Source organism: Motacilla alba, chromosome Z (assembly GCF_015832195.1).
Source record: "Motacilla alba alba isolate MOTALB_02 chromosome Z, Motacilla_alba_V1.0_pri, whole genome shotgun sequence".
Lineage (NCBI taxonomy): Eukaryota > Metazoa > Chordata > Aves > Passeriformes > Motacillidae > Motacilla > Motacilla alba.
The window spans coordinates 13,106,732-13,120,836 of NC_052046.1; positions in this window are offsets into that span (position 1 = coordinate 13,106,732).

Sequence of the window (14,105 nt, forward strand, 5' to 3'; positions counted from 1 at the left end):
ATTTTCTACGTGAATAAACTTAAGAAGCATGTAGAAGCAACTTTAGCAACCTCCTACAACCTGAACACATACTCTCTTCTTACCCCAAACTTCATGCCAGGTTTAGAGGTGTGAACAGTGAGAATCACTGTAAACAAAAGTCTTCTCAGTCTAATGGAATATGACAGCTAATAATTTTCACTATTCACTTTTTTCTTCCAATACTGCATTGGTCAGTTATAAGCAACATGTGTACTTTCAGACCAAAAGACTCACAGCAGGTTCCACGCTGACTGTGAAATATTTATTTTCTTGAGGAATTCCCTGAGCATTTAATGAAAATAAATCATTGAACATGGAGTTACTGTAAAGCAATCATAACCTAGACCCGAAGTGAGCAATGCTGGGAATAGGTATCAGGAAAAGGGTTGATACATTATCTGACACAGACTTATTGCCCATTAACATATTTTTTGCTGTCAGTGAGATATCTGGAATTGTTTGTCAGTCCTCGGCAGCCCTGCTGAATGTGCCCCTTCACCTTTTCTCACCCCAAATAGCTTGAAGCCAACAGACTGTTTTACAAGTTGCTTATTGCTCCTTTGAGAAATCTGGAATGATAGCAGTGGAGGGGCTGCCAGGGTCATACCAGAGGTGGCAGGGTCAAGGAGACTGCTCTCTCTCACTGGACAGCTGACCTTCTGAAACCCTGACAGAGAAGGTATTTCCATTAACCACAAGGAAGATAAAGTAGATTTGATGTTTTGGCAGCCATGCAGCTGTGACAACAGGAGTGAAGGAGGCCAGAAACTGCCTGGACGGATGGATGCAGCACAGACTTCAGTGCAGTCTTCAGATATATAAAATGTGTCAGGAGGATTTTTGCTGTTCTAGACCTTAATTTGCTCAGGCACTCCTGTCTAGCTGCATCTAACTTCATCACACTGCCTTCTCCTGCACTTTATCATTTCCTGTGAGACAAAATCTCTCTATTCACCTGAGAGGCTTTTTGTCATCCCAGGTACCTTTGGAAAGCCAAACATATTCGAGTGACTACACGGGCAGATTTAGCTCCATTCAGAATCCAAGGCAACCTTCATAATTTCTGTTTTTTTGAAAGACAATATGTTGCTCCACATGTGGCAGCACCTTTATTCTTGACAAATCCTTATTCAAACCTGTTTTAGATTGGGTTTGCACTGTTAACACTCTGCAAGTCAATGAAGGTTCCTGTGCCTCCATTTGGTGAATTCAGTTTAGGAGGTCCCAATTTATACGGCAATTACAATGTGTCTCAATCATGATTGTAAAATAGTACATTTTTGGTTGCTTGGCTAATTTACATATGGTCATTTTCAACTTCTAGAAAGAGAAAGAAACACAAAATAATTTATGGAAGTACATAAGGGAGAAAACCGTGACAAATTATAATTTCTGAGTCTGCAGTTTTCTTACCTGCAGCTTTCTGTGCAGTCCACCTGATCAAGTGATGATTCTGCACTTAGAAAGAGATAGAACTTCTTTCATAAACAAGCATGAGAAAGTGTACAGGAAATAGAACCCAATTAAACTTTATCGCTGTTACATAATGCTGAAGCCTACAGTAAGCTCACTAATAAATTACCAAGCCAAATAGTACAAAGCATCGTACAAATAAATGATGTCTCTTGCTGGATTCAGAAATGGTAGAACATTAACCATCAATAGTCCCAATATAAAGTCATGCCCAAAGGAACCCTCAAATATCAATAAGAACAAGGAAATGCACATTCTAGTGTCTGGTTTTTGAGAGATGCTAAAAAACAAAAGCTTGCATAAGTTTGACTACTCTCTGTTCTTTTGAAAATTGAAATTTGTCCCATGAAAAATAGAGATGTATAAAAAGAGGAACAGACATTGTAAGGGGAAACTCTGTCACACTTATAATGACATAATTTTCCAAAGCTGAACACACAAGGACTGCGCATCTTATGGGCAGGAAGGTGCGGGACTTTACGAAGTTGAATTTCTCACTACATAATTAACCATAACTGCAGTGATCCACTGAAAATATTCACTCAACAGGTCCAGTTTGTTTCGGTAGACATCTTTAATTTTTTTGCCAATTCTTCTTGGCCTCCCTTCTCCAACCCTTCTATTTTTTCATGACATGAGAGGACAAAGAAAAAAGAAAGGGAAAGAAGAGATACAGCAAATGAGAAGGAATGAAAAGTTTAAAACTGAATGCCAAAACAAAATATGGCATTTTCATTAAAATGTTTCCTGAAAAAGTGCATCCACTCTGTTACTCTACCCTACTTTCAAAATTAATTTCCTTTCAAAACCTTTAGAAAGTACTTTGACACATTCATTGTAGGTTTTTTGCATGTGTTTGGAACAACCTTAGCTTCCATGTGTGCCACACTGAATAATGGAATAATAAAAATAAAATTAAAATGTTAAATCCCATGGGTATTAACCATGAGATATCCTGGGCCACAGGAGATGATGGGCCTTTGTCTCTTCAATGTTGGATTGAATTATAATGTATCTTCAATAGGAAATACAGAGCTGAAGAAAAAGGCAAGAACAGACTTTCAGCATTTATACAGTGTCAAAATTAATTCTCACTTTCTTCTTTTTCCAGGCAAGAAGAAAATCAAAGCACACAGGTGCTATAACCTTCACGATTTTACACAGATCTTGTGACAAGTATCTTTGCATTTTTCCCCTCTCAGCCATTTTTACAAGAACGTTCTACAGAGGAGAAGTTTTTTATAATGTTAAGGGAGAAGTGCTACAAACAAGCAAATTATCTTGAAATTACATTTCATTGATGCTGGAAATAAGACACTCTCTGTTCCGAGAATTTGTGGAAAGCAAATTGATTGTTGGAGTTTGAACTTCTTTAAAATTTGAATAGCATTCAAATCCAGTTTCAGTCTGATGGATTTTTCTTTGCTTTTTAGCTGAAATTCTGATTCACTAATTTCTGATTTTGCCTCTAACTTTAATAATGTTTCAACTAAGAAATCATAAAACTGTTGTGGCATATCCTTCACTATTGTGAAATACTCTGGCATGGCTCCGTATCATCCACAGGACATACTAAGATATTTATAATCAGAATTTAATGAGGTCCAGAAAGTGACCTGAACACTGGCCTATGTTTCTTTTGCTATTTAATCACTTCCAAGACTTTTGAGGTAGTCTTGTCCTGGACCACTTTGTCTCCAAGGAGTCCTAGGTAAAATCCAAGGAGACAGACAAGATGGACAGTACTATGGAAATGCGCTTTGGACATGGTGCTTTTGTACAGGGAGTGAAGTCCAGAAAATGATTCTTGGTAGTGGCTTCAGTAGGAGAAGATAAAGAAACCTGAGAGGAGAAAGGGCTCTATGGCAGGATTGTCTGGAGACCTTTCTGCAGTTTGCTTTATGATCACCCATGTCTTCTCTCAGGGTAGTGTGATTTCTTTTATGCCTAAAACAAGTGCCATCCTTTTCTTCTTAGTCAGCCACAAATCTTGGAAGGCTGACTCTGCTCTTTGATGATGGGCGCTGTGACAGGTCAAATTCGAGGTACACTTCTGGCTGTGAGTATGTATGTCACTCTTTTAATCCTCAAAGTTCTTTCTAATTAAACACAGTGGCAAAAACATGTACGCTGTTTCAGACTAATGCATTCAATTCAAGAACCCCATTACCAGAGTTCTCTTTGAAGTGTCTTATTCAAATGGCTCCCAAAACTACCAGAAATCTTTCAGACTAACATTAGATGAGCACTATTGGTTGACTGATTTGTTGTTCTTGTGGTTTTTTTCCCAATTTACACCTTAGGTAATTATCTGAAGAGCAGAAAGACTTGTAAAAGACACTGCTCTCAGGGCATCTGGAGAGGTGAATCACTGTCTTGAATGATTACCAGAAAAAAAACCACAAAACTCATGAAGTATGTCCTTTTGTCCTTAGAGAGAAAACCAGCTTTCAATTCAATTTTAATGGATAATGTTACAAGGTAAAACAAAAAAAAGTAATTTCACTGTGTGACAGTAGGATTTTTATGCTCCTAAAACATCTGCACATTTAAACTTGTCACATTCTGTTGACCTCTTCACTCTTTTCATCAATACAAGGGATGCTGTTTCTTTGTCAGAACCAGAAATGTGCTGGGTGGAATTTTTAGCATATTTAGCATTGGCTCATGTGCTTGTCCCTGGATGGGCTTTTGCAGACTGCAGTGGAAGAGCTAGGGAAGAACTTTCTATACTTCAGAAAATCTCACCTGTTTTTCTCTCTCTCTCTCTCTCTCTCTCTCTCTCTCTCTCTATCTATCTCTCTCTATCTGAGGGACGGACAAGTTTTGGTGTGTAAGTCAAAAAATATATATTCTGAAGCATAAAATTATTTGCAACAGGAACCAAGTGGTGAATGTAACCTGAAAATGTTTACGTACAATCTCAAGAAACAATTTGGTCTCCTTACTGGTAGTTTTCGAAGAAACCTGTATCAAATTTACATTGTCATTTCATGCAGCACTACATTATCCACTAGTACACACAGTGCTTTTTCCATAGCAGCCCAGCTGTTTTTCTGATTGATGCAAATGTGAAACTGATTTAAAAAATGTCCAAGTTTCGGTTCAAAAGTCAGACAAAAATTCCAAATCTTTTGTGGTTTCAGATTAACCTGTATAAACCCAGTAAGTTTAATATGCTGATTGTCAAAAAAAATGTGAATAAGTTTATGCATCCTATAAACACTGTTCTCTTTGAAGCTTTCCAAGAAGTGCTTATTCATTGTAAACAAATAAGAACTGCGCATCTGAGACAGTCTTAAGTGAACTTCAGTTTTTTATCAAAATTGAGACAAGGCAAGACAAATCTTTAAAGTGGAAAAAATCATGATCCATTTTAATGTGTGATGTCTTGAATTTTTTGAAACTGCAGCATTTCAGTTCATATTAATATTGCATATGCTAATGTCCATATAAATTGGGAAGTTTATTGAATAAGAGAAAATTCACAAAGAGAAAATATTAGCTGTTACTGTCTTTAGCATTTGGTACTTGAAGTTTACAGAGTGCTAAATGGAGACAGCAGACAATGAAAAATAGCAAATCTTAGTATTAGAAAAGAAGAAAAGTGATCTTGGATATTCACCGAAGCCAACCATTTACATATGCAGAGTGAGTCACCAGAACTGTCCAGACTCCTGATAGTCTCTTGGGCATGGTAGTCAGCTGTGTTCAGTATTTCATTGACTCAAACATATCAGTTCACTGCTTTACATGCTTTCCTATTTTGTCAAATTTCCCTTTTCTGATATCCATTTTTCCCTGATGGTCAGTTTGGGAATTACTGCTATGTGGTGTTCACACACTGAGATAGCACTTAGTCACCTCTGTCGTGGCATTCTTATAACAATGTGAACCTAGTTTCTGGGAATACAGTCATCTTAGCTGTTCAGCACAGTAACTTGTTGAAGTTTGAGTTTGATTTATTTTTTAGTTTATTTTTTGACTTAATCTCTATTTTCACAAGGTAATGTTTGCTCCTACTTGTACAACACAGACAAGATTAGATATCTGTGGAATTGTGCCTTGGATTGGGAAGTATTTGTATTTAAATCAGTTAAGTGCAGAAAACTAGGAGTTTACTTATTTCTAATATTTAATATGATATTCACTTAAAAAAGAACTAACACCACCACCAAAAACATGATTTGAGCTAATCATATATTTTAGGATGGAGGACTGGAGGACACCTGGTCATGTCCACAACTCTCTGAACAGTCTCACACCAGACAGAAACACATGCCAGGAGCCATATCCACCACTGCTAATGACATTTAAGTTGCTAAAGCTCTAAAATGTAGGTATAGAGTTGGACAGACTGAGAATTTTGTTTCTTTCCTAAGTTCCAGTTACATAAAGGAATTCATTACGTGGAAATTCTGTGGTTGGCACAAGCAAATAAACGTTGGCTTTAAAGAATAAGATAGCAACACATCACTATCCCAGCAATTATGGAAATAGTCCCACTGTGAGCTCTGTCATGAATACATAAATTTAGGTTTCGGCTGGGATCAGTGCTGTCTTGGACATCCAGACAGATTCAGAGGCCCAAATGTGATATGTGTAAGAAGAATAATCCTCATAAGGGAAAGAGTAATTGAGAAAGAGAAAAATATAATTGTGGTTTATCATCAGAAGGTAGAAAAGTCAGCCAAAAATAAACTGAAAGAAAATTGTTCTCTGTGTTCAAGGGGAACTAACTAATTAGAGCAGAACAGCTGGCTGATCTGAGACTACACAGTGGAGTTTAATAACCTCTTAACATCCCAGAAGGGGAGCATGTGGTCTGAAGGACAGAGGTATTGAGTTCCTGAGGCACTTCAGAGCAGGAAACTGATGCTCAGTATACTCAAAAACAGTATCAGTGATCTTAACCAGGATTAAGAGTCCTGTAGCTTGTTCTGATAGTGACATTTATTTGCACAATTCCCTCTTACTCCCTTCTGGACTTGGAATTTCTAGCTTAAAATTCGTAATAGAAGGAGATATTTTGGCATCTCTTCAAACAAACCAGACATTTACAGATATGTCTGAAGCATTCTGTGACATATGAAGCCAACATCTGTAAGCATAACTGCATTGAGCATGGTGGGAATTCAATCTGCTTACTCAGAGGTTGGACACAAACTCAGAGAAAAGCTGGGACTCACCCAGAATCGTGGTGAAGAGTCAAAGTCAGAGTTCCCAGCACCTGAGTCATGTACTTAGCTGAGTCATCAGCACCTCTGTCAGTGCATGACCTCATCCATGATGCATCGTGCCCTCTTCCTTTCACTCACTCTTGGTTTGCTTCTAATTTAAACTGAGCAATTCTAACATTTATCCTGGTTTCAGATTTATATGTGCACCTCTCTCGGCCAAGCTGGTTGTCTCCTTTTTTATTCTCCTTTCCCACCATTCTGTCCCATCCAAGATTTGTGTCAGTGACTAAGGTCTTTCCTCCAGCTTCTGTAAGAAGGGTGGACTTGGAGCACATCTCCTTTATTATCCATTACCCACCCTTCACTCACTCTGCCTAGGAGGTTGAGGACAGCAGGACAACTCCAAACTCCTGTCCATGGAGGAAGACCACCATGATTTTCACTGATCAAAACAAATAAAAACTTTCCCAAATCATAAGCATTGCACTGTTTTTTGTGGTCAGGACAACAATCACTGTGTTTTCAGACTGTGGTTGTTTTCATCAGCAAATTATCACAAGGTATAGATAGCCTAACCATTGTTGTTTCATCTGACCCGTCTCCACACAAAGCTCTGCCACTGTCACAGGGTTTACCTATAAAAAGAAAAATGTGTCTCTGCAGCTAGAGTCCATCTTGTGATGCCATGGGTGAGAAAGAAAAGAATAATGATAGAAAAAATACTGTCCTTCAAAAGTAATCTTGTGATCTGTAAGCCATCTCATGACTTGGGAGATGTGCTGCCATGGCTATGTTATGGCTGACAGAATGTCAATGCCAATTCAGCTGCATTAGCTAGGGACTGGGTCATATGGTCATATTCATGGTTCATAGGCAGCCACTTACTCTGTATTTTAGCATCAAATACAGCAAGGAAGGTAATGGTGATAGCAAGGAGTTCATTGATACCTGCCATCCTCTCTTCTTCTCTCTCTTTTTTTACATTATTTGAAATTTTTTGAGTGTCATAGCTCTGTCCTGGGGTAACACCTGTTCAAAATTGTCATGACCAACTCATTTTTTTAATAACACACCACCATCTTCTGTTTGGAAAAATTATAATAAACATGTTTCAAAAACAGTCTTCTGCTTTTTTTTTCTTTTTTTTTTTTGTTCCAAAGAATTACAAGGGATAATTTAGCAGAGGTATAAAGTACTTAGTATTCCCTGATTTCAATTTCATGCAACAATGACTGCATTCACCTGCAGTAACTGTTACTCATTGCTTATGCCCGTGGTCACAATATTAAAAAACTATAATCAGGTCAGACAATACTGCAGTGTAGCTAAAATTCCTGGTCCTTCATGAGAAAAGTCTCAAGTTCTTACCTAGTTTTTACTGACTAACACTTAAATCAAGGATGTTTGTATCTCTGTGTGGACATGCCCCAAACAAATGGACATGCCTGTAATAGGCAAATAGCAAACACAGCTTTACAGAAGGAGAAGAAAAAAACAAAACAAAACAAAACAAAACAAAAAAAAAAAAAAAAAAAACCAAAAAAACCAAACAAGCAATCTCTCATGTTGCTCAGATAATCTTTGGGAAAATTACAAGAAAGGATATTTAATATATTGAAGTTCATGTAAATGAGTCTTTGACACCACTACCTGCTGAATCAGAATTATTCCTATTTATGAAGCAAGAACAAGAATCATCAAAGCTTCCTCATCCCTGTCTGTGGTGCCATTAACCTGTGGCAGAGTTGTTTTATAATTAAAAGTCCTAATATTCTCACATGAACAGCAATTTACTGGATGAAGCAATTTAGATTCCCAGAGGTCATAAAGGCTTTGTCCAGTTAAGCAAAATAAATAGGTGGGGTAGCTTTTAAGTACCATGACCAGCAGGTCTGTGAGGTGCCCAGCTGCGGCCAGGCACAGGCAAAGATGGAAGATTTGGAAACATAATCCCTGCACTCTAGGCCGGGCTCTGCCAGGACTGGCACCAGGAACCACTGAGCGCAGGGGTCCATCCAGTGCCTCCCCTGCCTGAGACCTTTGGCAGAGGCTGCATGTTCAGGGGCTGCAGCCCCAAATCTTCTTGTGAAGGCTTGTGCTATTTTTCTTTCACAGAACTTAATGGGATCTGCTCTTATGTTCATGGACAGTCAGAAATAGCCTTTGCTTCATGCGATAGTAGTTCCTGGGGAACTGGGAAGCCTGATCCAATTGCCTTCCCAGCCTGGGGAGATTTAAGAGCAGCTCTCTCACCTCTACCTGGTCAGGGCAGTCACTCCTGTAATCTCTGCTGAATTCAATAGCCATGGGATGTTACAGAAAACAGCTTGGGAAGCACCAAAACTCATTTTCTCACATCCTGCTGCATGTTGAAACTGATAGCATAAAGGCTCATGGATTTTGAGCCCACTCACTCTTCACAAGGGCACAGGTTGGACAGCTGCCTTCCCACTGTATTTTGAATCCCCCTTTGGCTTAGGCACCTGCTTGTCCAGTGTGGGAGAGCCATGCACAGACTCAGAAACAGCACTGGAGATACTTTGGCAAGGGTGAAGTTGTAAAACGAAGCATTGTGTGAACTTGGGTCCTGGGACTGTTAGGTGGCCAGTGAACAGAGGGGGACTGGGTGGTATTTCATGAGATGATTCAGGTCTACCTAAGTCCGGTCTTGGATTTTTAAATATTTAATTTGATCCAGTACTGAATTCTCAGATTTTCTGGCAATAAAAAACATGGTTAAACCATAGCTTTGGTCCATCTAAAGATAATATATATGCCCAAATAATCTGGCAATATAAATAACTCTAATAAATCCAGGCCCTCCTAAACTGACCTAGTAAGCCTGTACCATCAAATCAAGTTTCATAATGATATTTAAAGACAATCACTTGAATTAAAACATCCCATTCACCTATAACACAGAGCATTCACATCTCCTGTCACACCAGCCTCTTCCCTAATATTATAAAACAATAAAAGGAATTGTATTCACACCTTCCTCAGCAGTAAAATAACAGTATTTGCCAGCTCTGTGTGCAGCTTTGTCAGACTGCAGCTTTTTTTTTTTTTCCCAACAAGCCTAGTACTCTTCTCTTTTGCCAAAGGGCAAATTACAATCAAATAGCAAAAGGGTAAAACATTTTCTAACTCTTTTCATCTTTAGAAGGAACATCAAATTAAAGGAAGGATGAAAGGTGTGAAGTTGAAGAAAGTCAACAGTTAGATCTTTGCTATTTCATCAGCTGTTAACTTGAGCAAACCTTGTAACATTTCCACATGTAATGCATTTATATTTTATCATGAATTCCACTGTAGAGCATGGCATATTGGAGATAAGAGCTTCAAATAGATTAAAACCATGAAAATGCATAAAATATAGGATGTACTACTCTTAATGTAAGGCTTAATTTGTAAGGGAGAGAACAAAATTATCACTGACTACAAATTACCAATGGCAATTACAAATTATTAATGACTGCATGAAGAAATAAAAATCATTAGAAAAAAATTCTGTTTTCTTCATAACAAAAGACAAGAAAGATGCCTAAAGTTGTGTGTCAGACGGGTCTGGGCATGGTTTCAATGCTGATTAGGGAAGAACTTGCAGAGCTTCTCCTCCACTTTGCGATGACAGATTATACCATGCAGTTGTACTAAGAGGGATTTAGTCCTATTAGCCTTCTTCCCTCTGCCTCATAAATCATTTACTGCTAGCAACAGATTTACTTAGCACATATCTCAGTGATTTAGTAAAGGTAATGAGCGACAAAATGGTTTGATTTGCAGCCAATCTACACTACTGATATCTCTAAAGTGTTTCCAGCCTGGCCACTGTTGGAAGAGCACTTTTCAGGGCAGTTATCAGGACAAAGGTGAACTTCCTCAGCCTGCTCTGGTCCTATTGCTCATGAGTTTCCTTCAGAAAAGTCTTCAAGCTTTGCTTTGCAGCTTGCAAATTTGCATATAAATGGATCTGAATAGGTAATTTTATTGGTCCTGGCAAGCTTCTTCATCCATTTTTTGTTTTTTGAACATTAAATCAAGTGGGGCATGGTTTTATGGGTCATATTTTCACATGTTCCTTACCTTACATATTTATTTACATCTCAAGCAAAATAAATCCATTCTGGTCAGATAACATCTAGTAGTCTCATGTATTCATACCTTCCTCTGCTAAAGCAGCCTGTGCAGCTGTGTCCTGTGAGTTTTCTCACACAGAAGTCCTAAATCCCACTTAGATTTGGCTGAGACAGAGAAATTAGCTAATTGGAGGGGAATCTTTGACTGAAGTTTTCAAGTGACAAACCAAATTCTAGACATTCAGTTAATACAAAGCTATCTGTCACTAAATTGAGAGCAAGAGTAGGAGGGTGGTGAACAAGAACAGGCAGGATGAACTTGCCAAGGACAAGTAATGCCCGGCTAACCTGGCAAGGTTAACTGACAAGGACAAATTATGCCTGGCTAACCTGAGCCTTCATACAGGAGGTGCTTTGAACAAGGGAAGAGCAGTGGACTTCAGTTAGCTGAAGTTTAGGAAAGCTTTTAACTTGTTTTTCAGTAATATCCTTGTAGCCAAACTGGGGACATATGAACCAGATGGGTGGACTACCCAGGTGGTTTGAAAATTATCTGAACAATGAGACTCAAAGGGTCATGATCAGCAATTTGATGTCCAGGTGCTGATTCACCACTCGTGACTGATCTTGCTTAGATGCTCGTAGGGAGCACAATATTTTTGAGACTTTAAGAACCAGTTGGGCCTAAGGACAGAACACAACCTAGGCAAGGTGGAGAGGGCACCAAAAGGAATACTATGGTCAACACAATGGAGGGCAGAACTCACTTTCAGAGGGGTCTTGACAGGCTGGAAAAATGGACAAGCCAAAAGCTCATGATGTTCATCAAAAACAAAAACCAAGTCCTATCCTTGGCATGAATCAACCCTATGCAGCTGTGCAGTCTGGAGGCTACCTGGCTAGAAAGGAGCTTTGAAGAAAAGAATCTGGGAAACCCTAATGGACAACAGGTTTAGTATGGGACAGCAGTGTGCAATTGAGGGATGGAAGAGCTGCACACAGAGCTTCATGAGCAAGGAACCAGCAGGCAGATCAAGGGAGGTGGTTATTCATCTTCATGTAACACTCTTCAAGCCATACCTAGAATACCTGTCCAGCTTTGGTTTTCCCAATAGATACTGATAGACCAGGACAAAACAGGGAAAGTTCAGCAAAGGGCTACTAAGTTCTTCAGGGGCTGAAACCCTTTGAGAGGCAGAAGGTGGGATAGTCTGGTCTGACTTCGATGACTTTGGAAAGGATATTGCACCAGACAACCTCCAGAGGTCCTTTCCAACCTAAACTATTTTATGACTCTAAGACTGCAAGAATAAAGATGCTCGGGTTTTTTCTCACTACAAGTGATGTAAAAATTAAATGTAGTGAAAGAAAAAAAAAAAAAAAACAAAAAACACACCAACCAACAAAGCAAAAAAAAATCAGCTTTTCTAAAAAGAAATTCTTCATGAAACACAGAACTGTTTGCATTGTTGCATGACATCTGAGAAAAATTGATTCCTAAAACTTTCATTCAGAGCAGGCAATGTACTGAATTTTATTCTCAGAGAGCAGTCATCCTGATTGAGCATGTGATGAAAACTGCTGTGGGGAAAGATGCTCCTCAGCAGATTTGCTTAGGAGTGTCCCAATCCATGCATATTCACAGCCCACATGCCCTCCCAGTGTTGGTATCATTAGCATTTTTTTCCAGAAGTCAATCAGTATTTACTCTATTTTGCTATTTACCAGTGCAACATTAAGAAAAATTCCTCTATGCTTTCATTCACACTGCAATAAATTGTTGGTATTGTCACATGGGGTACGTAAGGGGTAGCATAAATAAAGCAGACAGTGAAACCAGACACACTGAATATTATTGACCAATCAATCTAACAGCATTGCAACTGCTGTAGGTTTTGTTCATTGTTTCTCCTACCTCACCACTTTTACTGAACATTCTAGAAATAGATCACACATGGATCTGAAACGTCATGGTGTTATCCGGCATTCCTCAGCTCTACATATTCACCTGCCTGGGAATATGCCCTAACCAGAGGCTATCAATTTCTTCTGGCACACAGAAGGACACTTTCTGGTGATGTTGTCCAAACCTGAAAAAAATTATATCCCAGTGTAACTTTAAAACAGCATGTGTGTGAGTGTGTGAGAGCAAGAGGGACTGTCTTGCTAAACAGAACACTCAGTAAAGAGCAGAAATCCTAATCTGAAACACAGTGAGGTCTTAGAGTGGCAGTCTCAGAAGTCTTTGTAAGGTGACCAGTTCTGCTGCTGGCCCAATGTCTGCTAGATAAAGGCTTCAAAGAAGAGCAATATTTCACTTTGGGATGCCTGTTAAGCTTGGACATTAAGTTCCAAGTACTTAGTGCTGTGGACACAACTGTAGTGTTAGAAATTAATAGAGCTGTAATTCTAAGCAACTAAACAATATTAAGGTCAAAACCAAAGTAACTGCAGAGTTAAAAAAATATTAATTTAGATGACAATTGAATATAGAATTTCCAGACCATGATGCCATATATTGGCATATAATTATATTGGCATATAATTATGTTTTAGTTCTACTTTGGGAATGTATGTATTTTTTGGAACTATATAATTTAATGTTCAAGTTAATTTTGTCATGGAAAGTTAACAGGAAAAGTGCTTTAAATATGCCATTTACATTTCTTGGAAAAGGGGTTTAACATTCATAAAAGATGTACTTTAAATAATTTCTTTGGGGATTGAAAGAAGGGGTCGAGGACAGAGGGTCGAGGTGAACATTAGCAGCATGCATAGGCAGGAAACCAAGAGCCTTGCTCAGTCAAATGCCTTCAAGAGAGCAACATGCTGGCTTTGCTTCCAGATGAGAAGCTGAATCCATAACCTTATTAGGAGCTAACCACATTTCAAGTTCCATTTGCAGTGATCACGGATTAAGTTGGTTACCTAAAAGATTGCAACAGCTATGGGTTTAAACAGACATTTATGCTTCTATTAACATCATTATAATTAGCTCTTTGTTCACACATTACAAAATAATTCTAAACTAAGCTATGAAAATCATTTACACAGCTACTATTCTTGCCTAGTGTTGTGTGACATTCCTGAACAGTGAGTGGGTACAAGAGCTTATATAATTTATTCTTTCATTCTTTTGGTATATGCACATTTCCTATATGGTTTATATTCATGGATAGAAACATACGAGTAATTTCTATACTCTAGACATTGTAATGTTGATCATGTAGTACATCTTTTACAATTTATATAGATCATAGCCTACAACATCACATAGTCATGTACTGTAATAAGGAGGACTTAAAACTATCACAAATTTTGAATGGTTACATTAAAAAAGGGTCTTGATTTT